The sequence below is a fragment of the Danio rerio genome, chromosome 16 (genome assembly GCF_052040795.2).
Source record: "Danio rerio strain M-AB ecotype USA chromosome 16, GRCz13ab, whole genome shotgun sequence".
Taxonomy (NCBI): domain Eukaryota; kingdom Metazoa; phylum Chordata; class Actinopteri; order Cypriniformes; family Danionidae; genus Danio; species Danio rerio.
The window spans coordinates 14,363,238-14,376,663 of record NC_141036.1 but is presented as its reverse complement, the minus strand read 5'-3'; the positions used below and the strand labels follow the sequence as shown (position 1 = coordinate 14,376,663).

The 13,426-nt window shown below is 47.3% G+C and overlaps 1 pseudogene; it reads right to left on the bottom strand.

Moving 5' to 3' along the window:
* Positions 1 to 987: 987 nt before the first annotated feature.
* Positions 988 to 9,744, bottom strand: LOC147840200 (uncharacterized; annotated as a pseudogene).
* Positions 9,745 to 13,426: the final 3,682 nt, after the last annotated feature.

Genomic DNA, 13,426 nt, shown 5'->3' with positions numbered 1-13,426 from the left:
GATGGCCTTTGAGGCCTGGGTCTTTGGCTGGACCAGGGCAGTGTAGTGAAATTAGCTCAGTTTATGAATATCAATAATCAATAACAACGAGTTATTATCAAATATTAACATTCAGGTTTAACCTTTGGTCAATTGGGTTAAACAAATATATAATTGTATCTGATCCCGCCGCTCGGCCGAGCGGACTCTCAGATTATGAATATTAATTATCAACAATAACGAATTATTGTTAATTATTAATATTCTGCATTAACTTATTGTTAATTTGACCAAATAAATATACCCAGACCTCGCCGCTCGTCCGAGCGGACTCCGTACGGATATATTTATTTAGAAAGGGAATTCTTACTACTCCTTGTGAGGTAGCTTAATCATTCATAAGTTCCGATTAACTTAAAATAGCAGCCGGTAGCAAACGATCTATCATTTCAGTGACCTTTTTCTGTGAGGCAAACAAAAAACAATCCAATGCGATTATAACAAGGTTTATTGACTAATCTAACACATATCAAACAAACGTAAACTGAGTATAGGAATATATGGGCATAACATATAACAGACAAACGTATACTAATTCTAAATAGGGTATAAACGGATATATGGAACATATAACAAAACCGAAAGAGACAGAAAAGCAAGGAAATAAAGAAATTAGATACAGAATGACAATTTCGCTCAGTTCAACCACACATAAAGAGAATCACCAGTTGATCATAAACACCTTAAAAAGGGGGCACAGCTTAAAAAGCATATGGAAAATATACTTGCATTTACTCTCTCTCGTGTCGTGCGAGCTTTGGTTGATGCGCAGGGGACGTCAAAGATTCGGTAGGAGTTTGTGTGTCCTGTTCAGCTTGTTCCAAGTCGAATGGTCCCACGAGACGCGAGATTAAACTGAGTTCAAAAGTCGGAAAACAACGAAACGAGGACAGAAGGTTCTCTGCGAAGAAGTTTAACCGAGGGTTTTTTTCTGCTTCTGCCCAGATGTTGGGGGGCAGAATGAGTTATACCTGCGGGTCACGTGACGACCCGTTCAGCATTCTCGACCAATGATTTCAGGACAAAGTTTTGCGCGTGAAACCTCTCTTTGTCTCTAGGCTGTTCGTATGCAAATTTTGGGTCCTCCCGCAGCCTAAGGACGGTTTTTAATTCAGGGCATTAAAAAAATTGCAGGCCGTCCCTGTTATTATCATGCTCTATGCATCATGTGTAATAAAATGTCGAGGGCATTCTATTGACACCAAACACTCTACAAGTACATCAACATTAAAGGTACATTAACATAGTTCCCATATCCTTACATCATTGATGCTTTTAAAAAAGGCCTGAAAGTACGAATGTGTATAGTCTATATCAGGGATTGTACACATTACTAAAGTTAAATGAAATTAAACAAGAGATTTGGGTTCTAAATGTCTTTGTTTAATTTTGAGGAATGTCTTGTCTGTGAGCAGAACGTTGGCTAAAGAGGTTTTTTTTTCTTTCTTATCTTATCTGTCATGTTCTTTTGAAGTAGGCAGAGAGTGGTTCTGTGAAGTCTCCCAGACTTGTTAACATGTCACCACGGATTACTAAGCCAGACTTTTCGTCGCCAAGTGATTTTATTGTCCTGGCGATTCACCCAGATTGTTTTCTGGTATGTTAAATGGAATGTTTATCTCCAGAATGCAGGTTACAATATGTTACAGCCCCCCTCTTCCCAAACAACGTGGTTCGGAGAAAACCCGGTTGGTTGGGATCTAACTTAACTTGTTGGTTGGGCAGGAAGTGAGGGCCCCTCGATGTCCGTTCCTGAGTCAGCTGGACGGAGTTTCATTTCGATCAACGTGGGCGCAGCTGCTTGGCGTTCCTTTCCTTTCCCAGCTTTCTGCTGAAAGGCTCGTGGGAGTACGGCGGTGCACTTGTTCACTGATTCCTGTAGCTTGTTGGCCCTTTTGAACAGGATAAAGGTCAGGGCCAGGGTCAGTGCATACCCTCCGATTGTTGAGAGACACAGAGCCGTATCGGCCGCAGTCCAGGAATGGGTGATGGGTGAGCGTAGATGTAGGGTTGTTTGAGACAAGGACTGGAGGGCGGCGTCGATGGGGGTGACCTCGATTAGTTGCCCCCCCTGCTCTTCAATCTGCTGTTCCAGGTACCGGTTCATGGTGAAGTTATGGTCTTTGAAGAAAGGCAGGATCTCCAGCTCCGAGTGGTATTCTTCCGTGGGCAAGTGGTACAGAGCCAGATCATCAAGATGGAGGATAGCTCCCTTTGGCACTCGGATCCACATGTTTTGGCCTGGTAAGCTGATACGCGTGGCGGTGTCATGTTGGTCGTACGTTAGAGTGGCTGTGTGTGCAGATGTACTGACCAGCCATTGGTTTCCCACAATCTCGGCCTGGGTGTCCATGACCTGGGATCGAGGTCTAGCATCTGCCGGGCAGCGAGTGTTCTTAGTCATGGGCTGTAGGCCACAAATTCCTTCAGTATTGTCACGCAGGAAAGGCTTACTGGGGCAGAGGTAATGAATGTCTTTAGTCAGGGTGCACATGCGCAGGTTGGGGGAAAGGTATAGTTGCTCATTGTTGTCGTGGTAAGCTACCACGTTGGGCGTGCGCAGCCTGATGTGTGTGTTCCCTTGCCAAAACCCGACATTAACAACGTCCTTGAGTCGGTAGACATTGTTGGCCTCAACGAGTGGTAGATTTAGGAGGAAGGCCAGCTCGTTTCGCATAGGGTCGACGTATAAAGGGATGGCACTTCCTAAGGCATAGGCAAGGTGGACTTGGAGGGTGTCTGTCGACCTTAGGGTGGCAGAGTTTAAAGCTGTTTGTACCAGGCTCAAGGGCACGAGATAAGGTGGGATTCTGCCCATAACCAGGCTGTCAATAGAGGAGCTCACTTCGCGCAGCATGTCAGACATTAAGGCAGTGACTAGTTGTGTGTGGGCAAAGTCACTTTGGAAGACAGAAAATAACTGCTTCATGGAAGCCACAGTTCGATTAAGTAGGACACTGTGGGTATTGAGTACTACCACCGTGCCCTTTAATGTCTGGCCAAGGGTTTGGAGCGTGCTGCTTTGGGTCGCCAGCTGTTCCCTTAGTTGGGGTATTTCTTCTTGAACCTCATTCACATGTCTGCGAACAGTGGCAAGGTTCACCGCATTAACAGAGGTGACCCCTATGTTGAACAGGGTTCCAACGGCTGCTGCAGCTCCCATGACCTCCCAGCTCGGCTTGGGTGACTGTCATTTTCTGCAACTGAGTGAGCATGTGTCGGGTGTCTGACTCTGCATGCGTGAGGGCATTCTCCGTCCATCTGGCCCCAGCCCAGCTCTGATGGGTGGTTTCTCGTGAGGAGTGGGCTCTGTAGGCATTACGGGGGTCGAGCCGCACGTACACTTTCTGAGTGTAGGCTCGGCAGTTGGTCATCAGGAGTCCAGATTGTTCCCTCAGCACGATGCCTGATGGGGGTCCAGGTGAAAGTAAATCGGGTTGTCGCTCTCCTCTGGCGAGGCACAAGCACAGTATCATAGCCCACAGCAGCATTCTGTGTTGAAGAGATAGTAAAAAGGGGGAGAGAAGGAGAGAGAGAGAGAGAAAGCAGGAGGTCAGTGAGGCTGTCCCTGTTTGAAACTTTCACTGTGAGACCGGCTGCGGGGTTGGGTGGGCTTCACTCCCACACCCTCTTTTTTGGCCGGTGATTAAATGTCTCTTAATTTGGTTACGATGGACCCATTTAAGTATTGGCTCTCTCTGTCCTCTGCCCATTTTTATCCGGTAGGCTACCGGGGAGAGTTTATCAACTATCTCATAAGGTCCTGTCCAGTGTGGTAGGAACTTCTTGGATAACCGACGGGAGGTTGTTTGAGGTGGCTGGGTGAACTTATAATACCAGACTTTGTCACCCACATTCAGTTCCTGGTGTGAGGCCTTCTTGTCATAGTATGCCTTTCGACCCTCTGCACACTTCTGGAGTTGTTGTTGAGCGAAAGCAAATGTCGTCCTCAGATGTCTGTGAAGTTCATCTAGGTACTGATGTGTGGTGTAGGGCGTTATGAGGTTTGAATCTACTGGTTCATATAAAAGGTGCAGTGGCAGTGTCATCTGTCGCCCAGTCATGAGTTCGAATGGCGACACTTTAGTTGACTCGTGTGGTGTGGCTCTGATGGCCATTAGCACTAATGGGAGTTTGACGTCCCAGTCCTTTTGGTTAGCAGCCACATATTTCCTCAGCATGCTCACCACCGTCCTGTTGGTCCTTTCTACTTGGCCTGACGAGATGGGATGGTGACTGATGTGCAGTTGGGCGTGTACGCCCAGAAGTCTCCATACTTCTTGCATAATCTCTGCCGTGAAGTGGGTGCCTCGGTCTGAGTCAACTCTCCATGGCAGTCCAAACCGGGAGAAGACGTGGTTCGTTAGCAGGTATGCCGTGGTCTGGGCTGTGTCATTGGGTGCTGGGAGGCATTTTACCCACTTGGTGAATTGGCATACCACCGTGAGAAAATATTTGTTACCTCTTGTAGATCGGGGAAACGGCCCCACCCAATCCATTTGGATGTCTGACCAGGGGAAGGTGGTTTCCCGGCGTTGCAGTGGTGCTCTGTGAGTAGGGTTTGATGGTTGAAACTGGCAGCACACCAGGCAGGTCTTGACATACTCTGTCACGTCTTGATGCATGCTGGGCCAGTATGCCACTTGCTTCAGTGTCTCGTACGTGGCCTTTGTGCCATGGTGACCTGCGTATGGTGCATCGTGAGCATACAACAGCATTACCCCCCTCTGGCTTTGAGGGATCACTAGCTTTGGAGCAGTGAGGTCATCAGGGACAAACCATAGAATTTCATAGTTCACACGCAACATGTCTTTGACACGAAAGAGTTTTTTCAAGTCAGCGCTGCACGTGGGGTCAGACAGAAGGATTGCGTGGTTGGCGGGGTCTGAGAGGTGGTTCAAAATAGTCTGAATAGAAGAGTCAGCCGCTTGCAAATCCGCAATGTCGTTTGTAGACATTTGTGGAGACAGCGATATTGACTGCGGCAGCGGTGTTTGGGTGTGGCAAGCTTGTTGCTTGCGGGTGATGGCTGCCACTGTGGTGTAGTGGTCTTGGTTTGGTGGTGACCATGGTTCGCCATGTAGTGCACCCCTCTTTGCAAGGGCGTCTGTTTGATCATTCAGGTCCTTGTCGGGGCCTGGAAGTTTAGAATGTCCTTTTACCTTTTTCCAATAAATGACCATGTTGTGTTTGTCGGTGATGTGATCACCTACTTGGAAAAGGTGTTGGTGTTTCACGGGCTTGTTGTTGGCGGTTTTGAAGCCATTTTGTTTCCACCCTGGGAGGTGGCACGTGAAACTGAGTCTGGCATAATTAGAGTCTGTGCAGATAAGGAGCTCTCTGATGTCATGGGCTGCTGCGATCTGAAGAGTAATAAGGATGGCTGCAATTTCTGCATACTGCGATGATTGTGGCCCCAACATGAAACATTGTGGTGTGCAAGGCCGGTCGTTTAGCCATAGGACTCCTGCCCCTGCTTTGAGGGTGCCCTCGTGGTTGTAGGAGCATCCATCGACATAGGCTGTGGGTAGGCCTTGGCACGCATTCTCATCAAAGTACTTATGACAGGTTGGCTGAGGTGGCTGGGGTTCATCCACTATGGGCGTTGCGGATGGTTTGTCAGTCGTACAGTCTTGGCAAGCGGCCAGGCCATTGCCCAGCATTGATTTGTGGCTTAAGGTGTACCTTGTTTCAATACAGCAGCCCTGGAGGGCCATCAGCCATGTGGCTACACGAGCGTTAGTCACTGTGCCATCTCGGATGCGCTGACTGTTTAAAAACCTGACAGGTTGGTGGCAGGTCTCTATGATAACTTTCTGTGCTCCGATGTAGCTTGAGAATCGCTGAATAGCCCATACAGTGCACAGCAACGCTTTTTCGCAGTCTGAGTATTTGCATTCTGGTGCAAGGAGTGTTTTACTTGCATATGCGACCACCCTCTTGTCTTGGTCGTGGAGCTGGTAAAGACCGGCACTGAGACAGTGATTGGCGAATCCCGCTTCTAAGTGGAACTCTTTTTGTGGGTCAGGGTAAGCCAGACATGGGGCTCTGCACAGACGTTGTTTTAATTCAGTCATGGCCAACTGTTGAGCTTCTGTCCAGACAAAGGGGCAATCCTTTTTCAACAGAGTGGTCAAGGGTCTAGCAATGTCTGAATAGTCCTCTATGAAGTGTCTGGAGTAGTTGCACACACCTAGGAAACTTCTCAGCTCTGAGATATTGCTGGGTGGTTTAATGTTCTGAATCACTTGGATTCGGCTGGTCTGAGGTTCGATGCCTCGTGGCCCGATGAGCAGGCCCACGTAGTTGACTTTGGTCTTACACCACTGACCCTTGTGGAGGGCAATCTTTGCACCAGCGGTGGTCAGCTGGTGTAGGACATGGTCTATTTCCTTTAAGTGGTCAGACACTGTGGTACTCTTCATGAGGATGTCATCCACATAGATGAGGTTGCCTCTAACTCTAGCATCGGGACATGCTTTGTTCAAGAAGATGTTGAATTCGGCTGGTGAGTTGGCATAGCCGAAAGGGCACCTCGTGAATGTGTATTGTCTGTTGTTGAAGGTGAAAGCTAGCTTATGCTGGTCATTTGGGTGTACAGGTATCGTCCAGAAGCCAGAGGCCACATCAAGTGTCGAGAAGATGGTTGCTCCTTGAATTCTGGGTATTTCTTGTTCCAGTTGTGTAATCGGCCACCTTGACAACGGCACCTGTTGATTTAGCTTCCTATAGTCTATTGTCGGGCGCCACTTGCCGTTTGGCTTGAGGACGAGCCAGATGGGTGCTGAGTAGGTGCTGTTGCATGGGCGGATGATGCCTTTCTCCAACATGGAGTCGATTATTTCCTGCACAGGTTCGTGTGAAGCAATAGGAATTTTGTACTGCTTAACGAACGTGGGTGGCGCATTCGGAGGTGTAGGAATGCGTACCATGTGGAGGTCAGTGAGGCCACAGTCTAAAGAGTCTTTAGCAAAAGTATCCTTGTACTTATACAGGATTTGTCGGAGTTTGTGTCGGTCAACAGTGTCCTGCATGGCATCAGCACTGTCCAGGATTTGCTGGACTTGTATCTCAAACTCAGAGTATGGTTCACCCATCGTCGTCTCCTTCGTCTCTGTTGTAGGGTGAGGTGTCATGTCTCCATCCATCTCTGTGATGGGGTGATGAGAGACGGTGTACACAGCAAGGTGTTGGTCTTCAGTGAGCTCACTTCTGCAAACCTGTTCTTTGTTTACAGGCAGTACAGATGTGAGGGTGATGAGTTTGAAAGGAGCTGTATAGACAGTGTTTTCCACACTCCCCTCTGGTATCAGTGCAGGTGGAATGGGGCCTATGATTGGCACAGAGAGTTCAAAGTCATGAAAATCACAGCTGACCACCCATCCCAGTCGGTAGTCTTTGGGGATTTTGATGTCAGTTGCCATGCAGTTATTAAACAGGACGTATACTGTTCGTGAGGACAGTTCAAGGAAGGGCGTAGCTTCCAGGGTGAGGCCCAGTTCTAGGCATTCTGGTGCTGGTTGGAAGAAACCCAGTGTGTGGTTTAGTTTTTGGCCCCTCCGTATGTTGAGCCGTATAGAACACCTTTTCGTATAGGCTGGCACGACAAACTCTTGTTCGCTGATGAGGGTGCAGACTTCTGGAATGGTCTGCCCTGAGCGGAGGTTCTCAAGGGTAACAGCCATAGCTGTTGGTTGTGACGCTGGTGGTGCCCATACCAGGTCGTTAAGGGTGTCTACACATGCTTTAAGACGAATCAGGATATCAGCTCCGATGTAAACATCATGTGGTAAGCCTGGGAGAATCAGGAAGGGATGGGTTAACCATCTGTCATTCCAATTCAAGTTCAACGCACAGATGCCTTTGGCTGTTGTCATGTGTGTCAGTTCAGCATTAAGGGGGTAGCGTGTGCGTTTGTTCGTTGCAAGTAGGTCTGTGGTGCGGACAGTTTGTTGAACAGTGCAAGGCTGATGGCTGAGTTGTCGGCCCATAATGCTAGTACAGTGTCGTTCACGGTCAAGTCATTCAACATGATGTTACTTGAGAGCTGGGGGCAGAATGAGTTGGGGTCATTGGCTGGTTGAAAGAGTAGCGACCTTGGCCCCGTCTCTGTTATTGAGCCTGGGTTCTCATGGGTTCCCGCGACCTTGGTGACCTGGCAGTCTGTTGGGGTTGACCTGGCTGGCTGGAGGTCAAGAGGTTCTCGCACTTGGGCCCAGATTTTGAGATGTTTAAAATCCAACAGGGGTTCAAAACGATCCAGCAGATCTTTACCAATCAACAGTGGGTACGTGTCCATTGGTGATATGTACACGGGGTGCACTGCAGTCATGGGGCCGATGGTTAACTGAATGGGAGCAATATATTCTAGTTGGACCTCGTTTTGGCTGTATGATTGCACGTTCAACTTGCATTGATGGCATTTAAGTGTTCGGTTTAGTCTTTGAGCTCTTGCTTTGAGTTGCTCGAACAGCGAAAATGACATTAAAGTGAGGTCTGCTCCCGTGTCGACCAGTGCTTCAAGCCTTACTTCCATTTCCAAGGTTACAGCCAAGTAGAGCTTCCTTGCCACGCCCTTTTCAATCAGGTTCCCCAAGAGTTGAGGTACAGGGGCCTGAGCAGTCACTTGTAAACAGGTGGGGCTGGTAGGATGTGGTTCAGAAGGTGAGCAGACAACCAGGACTGCGCTTTCAGGTACCTCAGGTTGTATGCGTGGGGGCGCTGGCAGTTGCTGAGGGGGGAGCATAGTGCTGTTGTTAAATATTAAGGGGTTTGAGTCTCTGGTTTATGTTGGACGTGCCAGGATCTGTGGGAATGGAGTGGAGGGACGATTTTCGGAGGGGGAGATGGTTTTGGTTCCCCCCCTCAGTCATAAAGAGTCTGATTTGTCTTCTTTTTTTTCTTTGGAGGGCCCCTTTTGGAGGAATTCTTTCAGGATTCTCAGCAGCTCTGCTGTTTCTGATGTCACTGTGCTGTCTTTCTGTGTTGAAGAATTATCAAACTTGGCTTTGTCTGGTGCGTACCGAGCTGGATTCTGACTGCTTGAATTTCTGGTTGCTGCAGGCCGGCCGTTTCTTTGTTGCTGATAGGCTCCTTTCGGGGCCCCGCCTTTCGGGTTGTTTGTATAGCGTGGCCTGTCCCAGTGTACCTCTGAGCGTGCCATCTGGTGTTTGGGACGTGCGCCTTCATGATGATACTGCCCTCTGCTGGGGGTGAAAGGCCTTGGCTCACATTTGGAAGTTTTGCTGCTGGGAAACTGTTGTGTGCCTTCTAAGGCCAGCTCTGGCTGGGACTCTGACAGTGTAGATTGCAGGTGTTTTGACAGTCTTTTCAGATGCAGTTCTTTGCTTCAGGTAGGCTTTATGAGCTAAATCTCGCAGTTGTTGGGTGGTCATGGTATGGAGGCAGGCCATTACTCCCAAGTGTTGACTCATTGCGGGATGCAGGTTTCTGAGAAAGAGGGTCTTGAAATTGAAGTCCTCCTCCATTCCTGGCTCATGTCTTGTCCCGAAATAGGCTTGGCGTAGTCGGCTGTAGTATGCCTGTGGGGTCTCCTGCCTGTTCTGTTTGAGGTCCATGTCAACAATCAGTCCCTGTTCTGACTCGGGGTCAGAAAACTCTCTAGTCAGAGCCTGTCGCAGCTGCTGGTAATCTGCTTTAATGGTGTTGGGCTGTCGGTCCAGGAAACTTCTCACCTCACGACTCGAAGTGATCCTCAGCAGATATAATTTATCACGGGTAGTGGCGCTTGGCCAGGTTTGTAAGTAAAAGTCAATGTCTTGTAAATAGGAGTGCACGTCGTTGCCTCCAGCAGGGTTTGGGGTAAAAGTTGGAATGTTCCTGGCCAGCTTGTCCAGATCCCTTGTTGTCGGGCTGTGTCTGTCTTCGAAGACTTCGCCGGCTGACTCTCTGTTGCTTGTCGTTGCTGAACGCTCAGGGATGCGGGCTGGCGAGGTTTGTGGCAGTAGGCTTTCACCCCCTCTCTGGACTGTAGGTTTTTGACTGTGAGGCGTGTAGGCTTTCTCCCCCTCTTTCGAGTCGTCTTGTAGACTGTAGGAGTGTGACAGTTCTAGACGAACCCTGTTAAGTTCTTCCTTTAGAGATTCTCTTTGTTGGATCATCAGTTGAACTTCTGCTCGGGCCCTTTGCAAGTGGCCTTCAGAAGCCTTGGCCCGAGCTTCTCTGTCTTTTAGCTTAGTCTCTGCTCGTTGCAAAAGTGTTTCGGCTTCTTGCAACCTTACACCCAGCTCCTCTCTGGCTTCTTGCTCCTGTTGTCCCCTGTGTTCGGCGTCCGTCTGGAGCTCTGTCAGGGCTTCCTGTAGCTTGTCCTGAAGGTCGGCGTCCTTTACTCTCATCATCTCGCAGGCGTCCTGGGCCTCCTTGGCCTGGTGCTCCAGTTGATCGAAGTCCCTTTCGATGGATCTGATCTGTGCGAGTGTGAGGTGCGCGAGGGTCCCGGTGAGTCGAGCCAGGTCCTGGCTGCTGTAGCATAGGGCCGGGTCGTTCGCCATCAGTTGATCCAGGCGGGTGTCTAGCTGTTCTCTGTCCAGGGGTTGCAGCTCCGTGGCGTAGTCGGGCAGGAGGGCATGAGTTAAGGCACTTAATCAGGCCTCCAGTTGGTCCCAGTGAGCAGCGGGGCTGGATGAGCAAGACATCTTGGATCGCTGAGGTGAGAGAGGGAGAGCACAAGAGAGAGAGAGCCAATGCGAGTTTGGGTAAGGTTCAGTAATTTATGACTGTGTGCTAGATCACTAAGCTGGTGGGGTCATCAGCTAGGGGAAATTAGGGGCCTCTCGTTGGTTCTCTTAAAACCTGAGGGGGCCGGACACTGTAGTGTCGCACTACATGGATGCCTAGATAATAGTTGATATGTCTACAATGGCCTCGAGGCCCAGTCATGCGCCAGGCTGTGCCAATTTTCGAACAGTTATTTAGATCACCCTGGTGGTTCTCAATAGTGTGGTCTCTGAGCGGGTCAAGGTAAAGAGAATAACTTGAAGTAAATAAAATAATCGTAGCTCAAAATTAATAATGATGAACCAGATAACCTCGCACTCGAATGAACAAGTGTACGGAGGAAGTGAAGGGAGTAATCATAACAATGATTAACGATACTTGACTAAAGGGGGAAAAAAATTAATAATAATAATAATAATAAAATTAAAACGGAGAAATTAAATAAAATTATGATAAAAAAATTTAAATTATTAAATTAAATTTAAAATTGAAAAGAAAACCCAAATGAGAGCAAAGGGAGAAGTGAGAGGGAGAGAGAGAGAGAGCAAGAATAGCAACACCTATGCATATGCCTAGACCAGATAAACTGTAAAGGTTCGGACTAGGTTTTACATGCTATTTGAACTTGGTGGTGAGTAAAAGACATCCAGATGAAATTCGCAAGGATGTGCCATCTGGCTAGACTTTCCCAACTCCTACTGCAGTCACTATCAGATCACTTGCCCATATTGCAACTGGAGCCCAACTCTCAGACAGTGTGGGCTTTAAGCATAATACGTAACACTCAATGAGATCGCCTGGCAGGGTTCAAAATTGGGTTTCGCTTGATGATCCCGGTGCCTCTCTTGGCCTATAAAGTGAGGTCGCGAATCTCACTCAGGCGGGCACGTGTGTGGAATCATGACAGGGTAATTAACCAAGATTGACCGTATACCAGTTGCTACGGACGGTGCTAATTGGAGTACGATTGCTGATGCCTTACTGCGGTTGGTCACCCGTATTACAAAGTCAAGGTATCTGACGTATTCTCCAGCAGAGGTCAGTCATGCCAGACAGATGGACACAATCTTTTGATCTGCAAGCTGGATAACCTGCACACTTAACCACACAAGCATGGAAGGCTCTGAGGCAGGGTAAAGGCAGTACTATGGATCTACTATTTTGGGCGAGCCAATTGGAGTAGGAATCTTAGTATGCTTTAGTATCTGTAGGATAGAGAATTTTATCATCCTATGCTGGAAGGAGGAATAAAAGGAAACTATGAAATTGGCATAAAAAATTTTAAAAGAATAATAATGCTAATTCTCTATGGGTAGAAAGCAACACAGGACGGCTTTTAAACTTAGAAAGAGTGCCTTAGTACTCAGGGGCATCTACAAACAATAATGGGTTAATCCAAAATGTTTTAATCAGATGTGGGATCTATAGATCAAATATTTCTGAATTTAGCTTCAGCTTAATGTTTGAGCCCTTATATAAAGTACTAAATTCCCTAAAATCTAACAGGAAAGGGAATAAATAAAGCATGAGGTGAAGATGGAATAGAATTAAGAAAGGAGAAATTGATGCTATTATTGATAATAATAGAAAAATAAAACTATTCCCCAAGAGCAAAATAAACAAACAAAAATTAGATATGAACTAAGTATGGGATAGATTATTGGGAACTTGCTTTAAAATAAATGATAACAAAATAGAACTGGGCAGCAGTATAAAACAAAATAAAAATAATAATAAATGAAAAAAAAAAATTAAAATAAAAACAGAATGTAGTAAAATTAATAAAAATGAAAGTAACAAAATAATTAATAATGACACAAAAGGAAATAACGCAGACCAATAATCTAAACTTAGCTAACTAAAATATTGTTTGGATAAAATGGCAACAGGGAAACTGAATTGCTTAATCGAACTTAAAACAAAATAAACTGCAAACAATCTCAGACCACATGAGACGCAACAGTGGGCGGAACTGAGGGAGAAGAGCAAAGGGATACAGTGGGGAATGTTTCATCGTTGCACTTCACATCTGGTTAGCCTTGTGCTAAAGTTGAAGTTATTCAGACGCAAAGGGTTAGTTGGCTTAAGCTTTAGCTGGCGTTAGCCGCTAGCTCGTTGTTACGAGTTTCGCTTCACGTTCCGGTTAGCCTTTTTGCTAAAACGGGTATTGGCTAGACGCGAAGGGTTGGTTTACTTAAGTTTAGCTGTTAGAGCTAGCGAGTTGTTTGCCCTGTGACGTGAACCGCGTCACCAACTCTGCCTCGGAAAGGCGGATCTGATGCTTTAGGGTGGTGGCTACGTCATTCACGCATGCGTGCGCGCGCACGAGTTACGTGGATGAGGAGCCAATGAGCGCTCCAGGAGCAGCTGCATTCACACAAACTTCCATTCATAAATTGGTATGCGGCTGACTTCACAAAGGGCAAAGCGCGAACCACTAAGATTCGCATAAGCGGTCATTATATCATGTTGCCGTAACAATGATAATAATATTTGACCATTACAATTAGACAAACAAACATAAAATGCGAGACGTCTCTCGAGGCGATGCACGTTTGTACACGCAGATTGGCCTAGGCTAAAATAACTGAAATATGGGAATTCATATCCCTATCGGAACGGGTACCATTTAGAAAACACGCTTATGATT